Here is a 17039-nt window from a genome sequence, read left to right as displayed (position 1 = left end):
CTTGACGTTGGTATTGAAGATTCTCACTTTGATATTGGTTGAAAGCTGTTTTGTGTTCCATATGTTGTTCAACTGAAGGAATGCGGCTGTTGCTTTGCCAATCCTAGCCTTTACGTTTGCATCTGAACCTCTCTGTTCATCGATGATGCTTCCCAGGTATGTGAAGGACTCTATATCTTCCAGAGTTTCGCCATCAAGTGTGATTGGATTGCTGTTCTCCGTGTTGTATTTGAGGACCTTAGTTTTCCCTTTGTGTATGCTGAGGCCTACTGATGCAGAGACTGCTGCTACACTGGCTGTCTTCATCTGCATCTGTTCGTGTGTACGTGATAGGAGGGCTAGGTCATCTGCGAAGTCCAAATCGTCTAATTGGTTCTGAGCTGTCCAATGTATTCCGTGTTTTCCTTCAGATGTTGAGGTCTTCATAATCCAGTTGACCACCAGAAGAAAGAGGAAGAGAGAGAGTAAACGGCCTTGTCTGACTCCGGTCCTTACTTGGAATGCATCTGTCAGCTGTCCTCCATGCACTACTTTGCATTGTAGTCCGTCGTATGAGTTCCGGATAATATTGACAATCTTCTCAGGAACTCCGTAGTGTCGAAGAAGTTTCCATAATGTCCTCCTATCTACACTGTCGAATGCCTTTTCATAATCAATGAAGTTGATGTACAGTGTTGAGTTCTACTCAATTGATTGTTCAACGATGATCCGTAGTGTTGCAATTCGGTCTGTGCACGACCGATCCTTACGGAATCCAGCTTGTTGATCTCGAAGTTGGGCGTCTACTGCATCCTTCATCCGGTTCAGCAACACTCTGTTGAAGACTTTCCCTGGTATTGACAGTAGTGTAATGCCTCTGTAGTTTTCACATTTGCCCAGATCTCCTTTCTTTGGAATCTTGACGAGGTGTCCTTCTTTCCAGTCCATCGGCACTTGTTCCTCCTCCCAAATCTTTTTGAATAGAAGGTGAAGCATGTTTGTAGTTACTTCGATGTCTGACTTCAGTGCTTCAGCTGGTATGTTGTCGGATCCTGATGCTTTCCCGTTCTTGATTTGTCTGACGGCCATTCTAATTTCTTCCGTCGTTGGTGGATTGACATCTATAGGAAGATCTGTGTGTGCTGCTTTGATGTCCGGTGGATTCGTTGGAGCCGGCCTATCCAGAAGATCCTCGAAGTATTCTACCCATCGGTTCCGCTGTTGCCTTCTTTTTCTTTGACCGGTCTCTCTGGTTTACTGTATTTCCCTGATAGTTTCTTCGTTGTATCATAATGCTGTTTCATATTTCTTTCTCTTGCAGCTTTTTCCGCAGTCGTTGCTAGTTCTTTCACGTATTTCTGCTTGTCGGCTCTAATGCATTAGAACCCAAGTCAAGCACAAAAATCAACAAAAGGATCACCCTACCATATATACAAGGAATATCAGAAACCGCGACGAGACTGCTGAAAACCTTCGGAATAGGTGTGGCACACAAACCGACAAAATCACTACAATCAATCTTATGCAAACCAAAAGATGAAATAACAAAGGAAAACAAATCGAACATCATCTACAAGATAAATTGTGCCAACTGCGAAAAACACTACATCGGACAAAGCGGACGCCCCCTTCACCTTCGCCTACATGAACATCAATTAGCAGTCAAACGGCATGATATCTCTTCACTTATATCAATACACGTGGACAACTGCGGACACGCATTCGATTGGAAAAATGTGGAAATCTTAGACAGAGGAAACTCCAAAAACATCAGAGAATTTTTAGAAGCCTGGCACTCAGGTCAATCAGCAATCAACAAGCATATTGAAATCAATCCAATTTATCAACCAATCAGAAAAATCATGCATAAATATAGGAACAAAAATCAAAACAATGGGAGACACAACCAAAACAAAGAAGTAAACAATGACAAATTTAAGGTCAACAAGAACTAATCAACGTCGAGGTGCACAGAACAAGCTTTGAGACACATATGGAGAAATTCAAACACTTCACTTCTATCTGAAGTTTGTGCTGATGATGTCGTTCAGAAGAACGATGAAAGCCCCACGACCAAACCATCCAGCTCAGAGAACAAAACTCCACCAAAATGCTTTTCTTCACTTGCTCGTTTGCTTCTATGTACTCAGCTTGTGCTTGGACTTTCTCTGCTCGTGTTCGGCTGTTGTTAATTGCTGTCTTCTTGTTCTTCCTTTCTTTGATCTTGTCCAGTGCTTCTATAGAGATCCATTCCTTATGGTGGTGCTTCTTTAGGCCCAGAACCTCTTGATACGTTGAAGTTAATGCTTCTTTGATACCTTTCCAGTTGTCCTCCATAGTAGTTTCTTCTTACTTCAGTAGATATTGTAAGGCTTGGAACCTGTTGTTGAGAGCTATCTTGAATTCATTGAGTTTGTCAGTATCTCGAAGGAAAGCTGTATTGAACCTTTGTAGTGCTGTTTGTCCAGTTGTCCAGTTCTTTTTCAGCTTCAGTTTTAAATTGGCCACAACTAGGTTGTGATCTGAAGCTATGTCAGCACCTCTCCTGGTTCTCACATCTTCCATTGTCCTTCGGAATTTTTTGTTGATGCAAATATGATCTATTTGGTTCTCTGTAGTGTGGTCCGGTGAGATCCATGTAGCTTTGTGTATACGTTTGTGTGGAAATATTGTTCCTCCTATGACCAATTTGCTGAATACACACAGATTCGCAAATCTCTCCCCATTTTCATTTCTCTCTCCCAGTCAATCCATGTCGTCGCATGATATCTTCATATCCGGTGTTGTCTATCCCGACTTCGGCATTTAGATATCCCATCAGAATGGTGAGGTCCTTTCTTGGGAACTTCTTAAGATGATTGATTGCAGCCGCTCGTAGAATTCATCTTTAATGTCGTCATTGCTGTCACTGATGGGTACATAACATTGGATAATATCCATTGTGATCCCCTCCTTCTTTGTTTTGAATGATGTTTTGATGAATCTGGATCCGTGAGATTCCCATCCTACAAGTGCATTTCGTGCTACTTTGGACAGCATTAGAGCAACTCCCTGAGTGCGTGGAGCATTTTGTTGTCCAGCTTGGGTCCAATGGGTTTCGCTGATTCCCAGTACTGCCAAGTTGTATCTCCTCATTTCCGTTGCTATTTGACTGGTCTTCCACATTGTCCGGACGTTCCATGTACCTATAAAAATTGTTGCTCTGGTTGTTAGAAGGGGCATCGGCCTCGCGGCTTACGAAGGAACTCGGCTTTCACCATGAAGCGTCATAATTCTTCTAAATGAAGACCTAACTCCCAGGGCAGAGTTTAAATGGTTTGAATTATTTTTTCTGGTTAGCGTTTTTTTAGTGAGTTAGTTTTCTACGGGATGGGGTCGCTAACCCCATGCCCAACCCTCCTCCTCCTTTACCCGGGCTTGGGACCGGCAGTAACTCTAGAAGAGCTACAGGCGGAGTTAATATTCATCTAATAATTTCGTTAACCTTGGTAGAACTCCTCTTGAGATGGTGGAGAAGATTTGTAGCTCAGGTGGATGATTTTGGTGTTGTTTTGTTCTCTGAGCTGGATGGTTTGGTCGTGGAGCTTTCATCGTTCTTCTGAACGACATCATCAGCACAAACTCCTCTTGATTTCAGTACTCAGAACACGTGTGATTAGATAGGTCTAAACAACAAAGTGGGCTATTTTTCAAGTACAACGGTACCGTTTACGATTATTCTCATCAATATACGATAGTAACTTAGTAGGTCATTAGACATTAAAACGACCTCACTAATTATCAAGCTGACATTCTTATTCTTAACAGAAACCTGGTACCAGTCTTTGATACCAGACCCAAACCTAAACACAGATGGTTATACTCTGTGTCATCTCAATCGTCATCAAAAAACCAAATAGAATTTAAGATCTACGTCCTTAGCCCCATTAATAGATAAGGTCAGACAACAATGTATTAATTATATTCCCAGATTTATCCTGACTGATAATATGCGGCATCAGTTATAAGTTGCATGTAGGTTATGTGCTCATATTATCGTGAGCAAATACAGGTTTATATACATATCACTTCAGTTATTTCACTATTCATTCGGACTACTTATTAGCTGTAAACCTTCTGTCTAAATCATAACACAATTGCTTAAAAAATATCTAACTTTTCATTCTGACTTCTTTGGCTGTATTGTTGTATTGTATGTTTATTTCACATAGACTAATGAATGATTCTTGATGTATTTCACTCTGTCCCAAAATACTGATTTTAAAGCAACTTAGAAATAACATCTTTTTGAAAAGTATACACTTAAAATTATTATTATCACTATTATAACCTAGTAATTTATATCAAACTGATCATAATTGTAAACTCTAGTGCATTTTATAATTGACTGGCAAATATTATGTGCTAATTTTTAGAATCTATCTCCCTTCATTATTATTATTATTATTATTATTGATGATGATGATGATGATAAAGGTTGAACCGTTTAGATTGATAGCAATAAATAGCGTAATAATACATAAAAGGATAATAAATGGCGCGAAATCATGTACTAATGATCAGAGCTTGAACGAATAAAACTATTCAAATAGTAATCGTTAAAATTACGTAATAAGAAGTTTGTGAAAATCATGTTTTTATTCGAGCTTTTACCTACTTTCTATGTCCATATATTTGTTCATGTTACTATGCTATATACATATAAATTTTATTGTATATTAGAGTTATGATTGATGGAGATTTAGTGTTAAACAGTATTATCAGTTTATTATATCTTACCCCTATTATGACAGTTATATGTAACTAATTCTTTATGGGTATATACTAAAAGGAGAAAAAAATTATTGTATTAATTTACCATAAGATATGTACTACACTGAAGATTATTTATTCAGCTGCAGGGCTCATCACCTACTAAAACAAATGAAAATTGACAAATCTGTCAATTCCATTTATCAGTTTACGTACGTGTAAAAACACAATTCGAAAGAACAGAAAAAAGAATAAATGTTCGTATTTCTGAGTACTTTTCAAAAATTTCGATGTTAAAAGATGCCACCGTATTGAACAATTCAATTGCTCAGTATCTAATTGACAAGGGGCATATAATCAACTTTCATAAATCATTCAACATTAACAACAGATAGAAAAGCGTAACCCTTTTTACGTTTCATTAGAGCAAATGGTACTACAAAATTCGAACCCAATTTATGTGTTAAAAAAACACTCAATTGTCAATTCATCACAACCATCATGGATTCATAATTTTGATTAAGATTACTATGTATTCTATTATAAATGATCATATTTTGTTATGCAATTTTGGCCTAGCTAAACGTTATTTAATCCAATTTAGAATTATCATATTACTCATTAAAATTTTCAGTCATTCAATTTTTAGTTACTCTAGTGCATAATTACTCACTGTTAGTTAGATATAATTTTCTAAACAATATAGCTTCAAAAGATCTACTTTAAAACTACGTTTACATATGGATACGAAGCAGTCATTTAGTATTATAACCGAAGTATCACTGTCAGAATGGGGATTTGTGAAGATTGTAGTAATTTTAATAGTTTAATTCATGAGTAAAGGTAAGCTAGACCACAACTGAAAGCCTGGAAGCACTGTACGGCCTTTTCATCCTAGCACGGGACTCCTCAGTAGTGTGCATTCAAGGTCTTGAACGCGGGACTCTAAGTATCATTGACAAACTTAAAATATTTATTTTATGGAGTACCTAGTCAAATATAGAAATTGACGTTTCAATATATGAATTATGTATTTCATAATTATTCATCGTTCCTGTTTCTGTTTTATTTTTAAACCATAGGCTTTGATTATGAGGTAGTAAAAACTGTGATCTCTAGTTGTTATTCCAAATAATAAGCTCTTTATCCTGATTATCGTTAATAATTTGTGTGAGTCAAATAATAACATCAAACATGTGTTCAGAAGAATAGTTGCTTGTATCGGATTTTCTAACAGATGACTTAATTAAAGTGTAAAATACTAACATCTACAATGAAATACCTTGAGGACGAACTAACGTAAGACTAATTTTCACAAAACAAAATAGGAATAACGATTAAGTTATGCCCATAAAAGTACAGCAGTAATAAAGTATTTTGTAAATCACACACACAGTTTCAAAGAAAAAAACTGGTCTTGTATCGAAAATTCAAAAAGTATGTTCCTCGCTATTTGTTGAAATTCTTGTGGATGGATTATTTCATTACATTAAGTGAAGTAAACTTCATATTAACTAATCACAGGTGAAATGTGGCATAAATAAATAATCCGTTATCACATATGACAAAATCAGTGTAAATATGCACATTTACTTGTTTATTTACAACTTAGCGTCTTCTAGTCTGAGCCATGTTGGTAGATGCAGGCTACTTGGTTGGGGTCCACGTGACTATCGTAACCAATGGTTGGAGACTCTGGATTATATGGCTCAGAATCGATCACAATGACGTAGGTGTATACACTCTCTGTCTTTCCTTAAACCGTGAGATTAAAATTGCTTTATACCTTTCTTTCTACGAACCAATTCTTTCTTCCTGCATTTTATCCTTATACACTTTCTTTCTTTTATATATTACTACCATACCATTGAAGTAACTACTTCTATGAATTTGGTGTTCATCTTGTTGTGATAATGAGGTGTGGAAACTTGGACCGATGCATATGTGTGCTTGATCCTGCGTTGTAGCTGACTGACGGAATGGCTGATATCATCATTGGTTTGCATACCCTTGGCACAAATTGTATCGTTTCTTAATAGCCTGTCGATTACCTTGTACGCTACATAAATTTCACTTCAGTCCTCTTACAATAGTTTCATTTAAATTTACTTGTTTACTTTGATGATGAAACATTTACACTCCTGTGGAGCTGGTTATATAGGCCGTACTCAGTGGGCTTTATCTTTGCGTGTTCGTGAACATGTACCAGCATGGTTGGGAAAAGAAGTCACTAAATCGATTAACAATACCATTCTTTCTTACTTGTTAGACAGGTAACATAATAGTAAAATAGATGAAGCTTTCTCTGTTTTATATCAAGTTCCAAAAAATCTATCTTAAGGAGCTAGATTACGGCTAATCTACATAGCAAAGACCTTCTGGATCAACTACAGAAAACCGAACTTATGTATTCAGGTGTGATATATCCGGCCTATATGTTTACCGTGGCCTAGTACTGGATTACCGGATACATAAACTAGATATTATAAACCTGTTATCACCCTTCCCAATTCCTTTTGTATTTATATCGTTCTTAATCTTCACGTTCATCTACCAATTCACAGGAATTCATTTTTATCGTAAGTACCTTGATAATACCCCTCTTAATAAATATTATATTGACACGACGATATTTTTTTGTCACTATTATTATCATTATTACTTTGACTAACAAGATGAAATTCTCCCACTATGTATTTTATTCACACGAATTTTTACTTTACTAAATTACTGTAGGGCCAGTGATATATCACTGGGCCCTAGCCAAATTAGCCTGCAGTCGCGTCACTGAAGATCGAACAGTCCGCCGGTCCTCGTCACGGTCAACGACAACTAACGCACATCAGTTAGCTGCACGCCATGAACTGGCCCATGCAGCAGTGGTTGCACTTTGCTCTTTGTAGCTACTCTTACTATGATATTTCTGTAACAACGTTTTTTGTGTTGTACGGTCATCAAAGCAGCCATAGTACCTGATTAAGAGTAATCCACATTAGGTACTAACCACGAGGTGTGACTTAGACGTTAGCTGGTTGGTCACACCATTCTCGTCTAACTCGAGTAGGTCCTCAATCATTCGACACAGGTAATCTACTTTGGTGATCTAAATTATTATTATACTGATTGTGACTTGACACTTTAAACCAAATCATTCCAATCACATTAAATGACCTCTCTAGTTCACAAATAATACAATTTCGAAGTATTTAAATAGTAACAGGTTCAGACGCTCACCAATTTTAACATATAACATTGTCAAATCTATTAATGTATACCTTAATTTAGCCTTTGTAAAATATCATATTTATGATGAAGAAGTTATTGAAAACAATCGTTCTCTCAAATATTCTTTATTTTTGGATAATATCCTTATTAATGGAATGGAATGAAAATATGTGTGTGGCTAGTTTTTGATATAACATAAAGTACAATGGTTTAATTATTTTCACTTCCGAAAATATTATTTATAAAATATGTGTGTTCGAGTCCAGAAAAGCGAAGATACAAACAAACGATACCAGATGAATTAGACTTCATCCCATTGCACAACCGACGTCCATCAGGGCTCAGTAGCTGAGTGGATAACACGATGGCGTCTTAAAGTGAATGGTACTGGGTTCGAGTCCCGGGGTGGACATCAGTCCTGGAATGTATGTACATCTAGCTGACGAGCCCCAAATACGGCGAAGCTCACGTCCTGGATTTCACTGCTAGCCACTATCTTCCTTCGCTTATAAAAATTCTCTGTTGAAAATACCCATGAGTTGGTCACATTGTTATCGAAGATACTAAATTTGATTAGCATAGAAGTCACTAACCAATTTTAAAATGTTATGTATACTATTTATCTCATTCTAAAGTAGTTAAGATCTGTAATAAAAAATAAAGCGGCCGTCTGAAAAAATATCTAAGTAATCGAATTTTTTGACAGTCTAACCAGGAAAAAAGGTTCTTATTCGAAAGCGATAACAATCAGCGGATAATTATATAGGTAACTTAACAAGTATCTTATTGTCTGGAGTACGTTTGCGAATAATAAAAAACCTAACTAGTCAAGAATTACCCATACACAATTTTAAAATGTATTCAGGTGTATATCCCCTCAGTTTACTCTACCTTAGTTGTAGTACAATGAGCAAATTAAATTTGTTTTGGTGTAAACTCAAAGGTTCAATTAATTTAATATTCAAATACTCTTAGTGTAAAGGTGCAATCTGTAAAATCAATTATAAAATATTATGGCTTTCCCACCAGTCATTATAGAAAAACTGTGGAACTTTCTAGGAAATCCGTTTGTTTAGCTTGAACATATTTAAACACTTATGACCACGCTATAGTCAATATGGTAAACTATGAATATTATAACGTTGATCTATGACATGAAGTGGCTATAAAAGTGAGTGGATAAATAAACACAATATTCAAACACCAATTTAATTAAAATATATTTACAGGTTAAAACATATTGTTTCCCAAAGTTCAAAATTCAATATTTTCATATCTAGCGAAAATTTCACTTAGTATCAATACAAGATATGTGACCTTCATGGTAAAATGATCAGTATTTGTCATCAAATCAAATGTAATTTTGTGCAGAATAAACGACTTCACCTTAAAGAAGCACAGACCGCCCCACCCTTATCATCCTCCATCTAACTTCGTTCTGGCCAATCCTCTCCTCTTGTTTTCCAGTTGCCATTCATTCTTTTCTTCTTCATCTGATAGCTGGTTTGTTCTCATCCATAGTAGGTTGTTAATGATGGTATTTGATCAACGGATATTGAGTATCTACTGTAGACAACTGTAGGAATGCAGACCTTACTTTGCCAATCCATGCCTTTACTTCTGCATCAGATGCTTACTTTTGTAAATATATGTAAACTTATATCTGAAGTGACCTTTATACTAAGTGTTTGTATATTCCGCTTTGTTCATATTCAAGACTGAAATAGATCAGTCCCTATTGATATATGTGTATCCTCAGTGTGATCAACGGTAACATTCTGATACTTCTCACAGCAGAGTTACAAATTTGATAAAATACCTGTCCTGAATTCCACTCCCAGCCCCAAAACATATATGCTCAAGTGAACATTCAACTATCAGCTATAAATATCATATAACATTTTATTATAGAACTAATAACATCCATTTCCAAACTTTCTGTTGTAATTCAGGTGAATCAAGAAGCGAACACCTACTTTCATATACTTGAAGCATGTTTTATAGAAGTATGATAGTATGAGTACAATAATCTTAATCGTCCATAATAGTTTACTAAGTTTATTTCTATACTACTTTATGTGAATATATACAAGTTTGTATGGTAATATCTGAAAATTTATATCTACAGAGCAAACCTTCAGGTAACTAGTTAACAAGTGTCCACCATTTTAAGAAATGACATAATCAGTCTTATAAAATGTGAATGAATTTGAATATGGAATAATATGAACGAATATTAACTTAGTGTATTCACATTCCTTGTAAATAATCATCAAATTTACATTTATAATTTATAGGCACCCATGTTATTTATACAGAAAATTTGGAATTCACTTTCAAAAGTAAATGTTCATATCACATTCATTTAGTTCACTTTCTCATTCATTATCATACATACATGGTACAATTACTATGGATTCCTATGTAGGTGACATTTTCCTTAAAGTCACTATTTGGCCTGATTAGATTGGTGTTCCCACTCACATGTTGGCTACAGTACAATGAACACCCATATTTGAAAACTAAAAATTCTCTCAATGATCTGAAATGATTATTGAATGTTTACTTCCTTCTTGGCTTTCATTATTCTTTACAAATTATATCAAGATGTAAGATATTTTAACATCTATACAAATAATCACATTGTACAATATCTTCATTTCATTAATAAGCTTAATTCAAGACACTCGAATAATATCTATTGTGTGTAGCAAGATAGAGAATACACTTTTGAAATTGTAATATCATGTTCACATGATAGCAACTATTTCAATATATGTAGGATTGGATTATGGAGTATAACTCATATTGTGTTCATTTTAGTTTGATGTCCTGTTGTTTAATGTTCAAAAAATGAAAAATGATGGTGTTATGATTTTATCATCCAAGTAGTTTTACTTGATAATCTCTTAATTATTTTATTTTAATATTGTATAATGGTAATAATAATAATAATAATAATAATAATAATAATAATAATAATAATAAGACATTGGCTTGGTGAAATATAATCACGCTCTCACTAAACTTCATTAAAGTACAGTAATCATGTGACAGTAATTATTATTATACTAAATATGTATTTCTCCTGAATTAATTTATGATAATGATGATAAGATTTTTGTTTAATTTGTAATGGTTTGAATGATCCCGTTGTTGATATTTCTGACTGAAATTTCATCAGTCATGGCTGAAATATGGGCTTTATGTAGGCAATCCTCACAAGATGCTAATATGCCAACCAAAAATGATCAAATTTCAGTAAAAAATATCAATAATGGAATAATAATAATAAATTAGTGGGATTTTGAACTCAGCGGTTTAGAGGATAACGCGATGGTGTCAGAGTAAACATCAGTTGTGAGATACACGTAAATCCAGCTGACGAGTCCAAAATAGGATGAAATGTTCGTCCTGCTAATCACCTTTCATCTATTTGGTACCAAAGTTTTTTTGTTTTTATTAAAAACAACATGAAATTCTGTTAAACATACGGAGTACAATTTCAGTGTATATTACTATTTCTGGTTGTTAATATTCAAGATTGAATTGGATCAATCTCTCTTGGGATAAATAATCCTTTACTGAATGCCACAATATTGCTCGTAGCTTCAAGTTTATTATAGTTCCGGACAGTGATTAACAGTGGAATACAGAACACACCATATACGCTACTTGTGTCTAGTGCCTTTCACATCAATGTTGATTTTCAAACTGACATGGATCCGTTAACTATCGCTAGCCTGATAATTCGCCATTGTGATAAGGGTGATCGATGGAGTTCATTTTTAGACATTAACAACAGAAAAATAGGAAGTCCTATAAATAATAAATATCACAATCACTGAACATGTTGTTTGGTGTTTTGAATCACTATTTTATTAGATAGCTTGTTACTGTTTAAAGAAATAGGCATTAGTTTCAAGTTTCAGTGTGAACAACACCGATGCTACTCAAAAGCAATCACATAATATCACGTATTGGAAACAGCTAAAAATGTAAATATTAGTATGAAAACTTCGGTCTTGACGTTAAATGCTTGGTGCAAAGCCATGAGTTTTTGGATTCGATCCCTGACAGGCTTATGGGTCTGGACTGTTGATTCCAATTTCAATACATAACAAACGCTCATTACATCCTAGTTTTCACTGGTTGTTTATCTAAAAGTCAATTCATGATACGAACTAAAAAAATAATTAATCTTAACAAATTCCCAGTACTCACAATAATTATTTTCTAATTAATGCTTACAGTTCTAGTGAGAAGGCGCGATCAGCTGGGTTAAACTATGTCACTTATGAGACAAGGATTGACAAAAGTTCATAACTCTAAATAAGTAAACTATAAAAATTCATTAGTTGACCGCCCCCGAATGCCCTGGTATGGCTGAGAGTGGGGAGAGTCCGCTCTCCCTCTCGAAATACTCTCACACGGCCACGCGTTTACAGCCTCTGCCAGGGAAGTCCTACTCATTGCCTTCTCGTGGCGTGGGTGTTGTTTACGAAAATGAGAGGACGAAAAGCGAATGTCCGGCGCTTTAACAGGATTCCAAACCAATGGTGCACATGGGCTCCAGTATCCTGCGGGAACAAATGGCGTATGAACCAATCGTTGGTCACCGGCTACCATGGGACTGCATCTCCTTACGATGCTCCACTGCCTTGTGGATCAAACCTTTAGGTCGAAGGCTCGGGGAGTGGCCTCCTAAGAAAACCACCTGCTTCGGTTTGGGCACCCGGGCAGTATCACAGCCCACACGCAAATGATGAACTCTCTATGTCTATGGAAATTACTTTTATCGCTTCGAACAACAATCAAATGATTCAAATTATTATCATTACTATTATTGTCATTATTATTATTATTATTATTATTATTATTATTATTATTATTATTATTTACCACATTGTTCACCCTCTTTTATACTTATACAGTGGCTCGTCTTTGGTGGAAATTCGACTGTATCTAAACGTTCTCGAGTCACTGTCCGGTTGAAAATTGTATGTTACCACTGAATATGAGTACTGAAGCAGTTTTTCTGAAACCACGTGCACCATTCAAACTGGCTGCCTTCAACGTTCGCACACTTATGCAGGTCGGACAACAGATAGGGCTGGCTATGTCTTTGGAAAGTCTTCATATCGATGTCTGCTGTCTATCCGAGACCCCTATTCAAGACTCTGGTGAAGTACTTCAAATTCGCTCTCCATCTGTCACTTCAAAAACTTGTTTTACATGCGCTTATCCGGGGACCCTGTGGCATCTTCGTCTGGTCTGCTGGCGTTGGTGTCGCACTAAGCGCTAGAGCTGAGGCAGCACTAGTCGATTGGATCCTCATTAACAGTCGGTTATGTGATGTTAGATTAGAAAGTTCCATCAAAGTGAGAAGAAATCGGCGTGAGAAACGATGTCTTTTCGTCATCTCCGCCTATGCCCTGACAGATTGCAGCCCGAATGCAATCAAGGATGAGTGTTACCACCAGTTATCTGTTCTTCTCCAGAAAGTGCGTTCGACAGATATTATAGTACTAGCCGGAGACTTGAATGCTCAGGTCGGGCGTCTAGGCACAGAAGAGAGTCGTTTAGGTGGCCGATGGGGACTCGTTGGTCGCAGGACAGATAACGGGGACCGTCTACTGCAACTGTGCACAGACCACAACCTGTTTCTGGCTAGCACTAACTTTCGGCACAGTCATCGCCGATGTGCCACCTGGCGTCCTCCCTCTGCATCTCAAGCCTGGACTCAGATTGATCACATCGCGATCAGCTACCGCTGGCGTGGTTGTGTACAAGACTGCCACTCCTTTTGGAGTACCTATCTGGACTCTGACCATGCCTTGGTCTGCGCCAATCTTACCTTACTTTTCAGTGGACAACGAAGTGACCGCCACCAACGGATTGATGTTAGCAAGTTGGTTGCAACTTCTGTTGCAAGTAAGTATCGAACCGGGCTAGCCTCTAGGCTAGCTACCACTCCACCGAAAAGTATAGATGAGCATTGGTTGCAATTGCATGACGCCATGAAAATGGCGAGTACAGTCAGTTGTGGGTTCGCGAAACGTCCCGCTTTTAAGCACTGGGTTTCTTCAGGCTCCTTACAACTCATTGAAACCCGTCGGTCTACTCCGGGTGACCGTGAGTTTGACCATAAACGAAGGATGTTACGTAAGGAAATTGGGCAAAGGTTGCGTAAGGACCGAGAAGCCTGGTGGTCGGAGCGTGCTAATGAGCTGGAAGCAGCAGCTGCACCTGATAACTACCGGAAGCTCTTCCAACTCATCCGAGCCACTGGCAGCAAGAAGTCTGGTGTGAGCGAAACAATCTGCGAGGATGATGGGATGCCAATCACTAACATCCATCGACGTCTTGGACGATGGGCAGAATTTTTCGAAGGGCAGTTCAACTGGCCTGCTGCTCCGGCAACATCGGTCAGACTGTTCTGCCCTCCATGGCCGGTGACGACTGATCCACCAAATGAGGAGGAAGTCCGCAAGGAACTCCAACTCTTGAAGCGTCACAAATCACCTAGCCCAGATGACTTACCTCCGGCTCTTTTTAAAGATGGTGGTGAATTTCCGACTAAGGAATTGACGACGTTGTTTACAAAGGTCTGGGAGCTAGAGAGTGTACCAACGTCATGGAATGAGTCGATAGTTGTCCCTATCTTTAAAAAGGGTTCGCGTCGTTCCTGTAACAACTATCGGGGGATAAGTCTACTTCCGATTGCATCCAAGCTATTGGCTTCCGTCATACTTCATAGGTTGTTCAAAACCCGTGAAAGACTGACTCGCGAGGAGCAGGCTGGGTTTCGTTCTGGTCGAGGATGTATTGATCATATCTTCACCCTCCGCCAAATGTTAGAACACCGCCATACTTATCAAAGGCCAACAATCGTAGTGTTTCTTGACATCAGGGCTGCCTTCGATTCGCTGGACAGGGCTGGTCTCTGGGATTGTCTATTGAAGAAGGGTGTGCCTGAGAAGTTTATTAACATCCTAAAAGCCCTATATACAAACACCTCAGGCAGAGTGAGGGCATACAACCACCTCTCTCCATTGTTCCATTCGAGCAGTGGGGTTAGGCAGGGTTGCCCAATCTCACCATTCCTCTTCAACTTTGCCATCGATGACATTCTGGAAACAGCTCTGATGAATGTAAGTAATGGTGGTGTGGACCTGTTGCCTGGAGAAAGACTTCTCGACCTTGAGTATGCGGACGATATTGTCTTACTGTGCGATAATGCCCAAGGCATGCAATCCGCACTTAATCAGTTGGCAATCAGTGTCCGTAGGTATGGTATGTGCTTTGCACCTTCGAAGTGCAAAGTACTTCTACAAGACTGGCAGGATTCCATTCCTGTACTCACCCTGGATGGTGAGCAGATAGAAGTAGTAGAGAAGTTCGTGTATCTGGGTAGCTGCATAAGTGCTGGTGGGTGTGTGAGTGATGAGATCAATGCACGTATAGTGAAAGCCAGAGCGGCTTATGCCAATCTGGGCCATCTTTGGCGCCTTCGTGATGTTAGTCTGGCTGTAAAAGGTCGGATCTACAACGCGTCGGTGAGAGCAGTTCTGCTCTATGCTTGTGAAACCTGGTCTCTCCGAGTTGAGGACGTTAGACGACTCTCTGTGTTCGATCATCGCTGTCTCCGAAGGATTGCTGACATTTAGTGGCAACACCATGTTAGTAATACAGAGGTTCGGCATCGTGTGTTCGGGCACAGAGATAATAATGCAATTGGTGTTACCATCTTGAAACACCAATTTCGGAGGCTTGAACATGTTCTACGAATGTCGTCCCAGAGAATTCCACGTCGTGCACTATTTGCCGACGCTGCGACTGGTTGGAAGAAGCGGAGAGGTGGTCAGTGCATGACATGGTGTCGTGGTATGAAAGAAAGCTGCAAAGGACTGGCTTCTGTCGGTCCTTCACGACTCCCTGGTTGGGGTCCGAGAGATGGTGCTACACAGTGGCTAGAGACGTTATCAGATATGGCTCAGAATAGAAGCCAGTGGCGATCCTGCTGTAACCTTCTTTTACTTTCTTCATAAAAAGTGGTTGTGTCTCCCTTACCTGAAAGATTTCTTCCGATTGTACCTTTGCGTTCCCTGATTACTAGCACATTACCTTACACCAATCTCTTCGTTATTGTTCTCTTTTTTTTACGCTCCTTACCTTTTGTTTCTTTTCTTTTCTCTTCGAATTCTCATTGTTCTGTGTGGCGCATATATATTGGCGCTCTCTTGTACCAATATTTATGTGTTCAAATAAATAAATAAATAAAATAAATACATTCGTTGACCATACTTATTTTGACTTACAGTCAGCAGATGAGTTAATGGCTTACAGAAGTAGTTATTTTAACCTATGCAATTTTATCTAAGAATGTTATGTGATAAAAAAGGAAGATGAAACAATAACTGTCAAAGTAAATCAATAAAAGGAAATACAAGCAAATCTATAATTCTTTAGGTTATAAAGAGTTTATAAACTTTTTTTCACAGCCTTTACACTCACTTCTCATTGAGTGTTGAAGTAATCACTACCGACATTGCAATATATTTTCTAAGCAGCTTCCGATGTTATTTTTCCGTTTAAATAAAGATAGTCATGTAGAATATTGGATGCCAGATCAGTGCTCTAGAGATTCAGCGTTCACAGTTGTATCACGATTCCTGTTTTTCAATGATTGTCTAACTCATGTTTGTTTGGGATATCACCAACATTTAGTTATCTCCAAAAACCCACTATATTAATTCCTAAGAGTTGAATGTCTGATTACATTGGAGCCTCTTGGTTATGTATTCATACGTTTTGGTCGAAAACCCTTCACCAATCATTTGAATTACCTTATAAGCCTTAGATTAATGCCTTAAATTTAAAATTAACTAAACTCTTTACTATGGCATAGAAAATGCTGTATCTAAGCAGAGTTCCAGTTTACTAAAGTCAGATTGGCGGGATATCTATCATAGCCTTCCTTATTATATTAATCAGGTTTACTTTTCATGCAGTTGTGGTCACTTTATTGGATAACATAAAAACCCAGAACTAGTTTGTGGTATATGCTGACCGATATAAGT

This window comes from Schistosoma haematobium, chromosome 1 (assembly GCF_000699445.3).
Source record: "Schistosoma haematobium chromosome 1, whole genome shotgun sequence".
Classification (NCBI taxonomy): domain Eukaryota; kingdom Metazoa; phylum Platyhelminthes; class Trematoda; order Strigeidida; family Schistosomatidae; genus Schistosoma; species Schistosoma haematobium.
Note: the sequence above shows the minus strand (reverse complement) of the source record.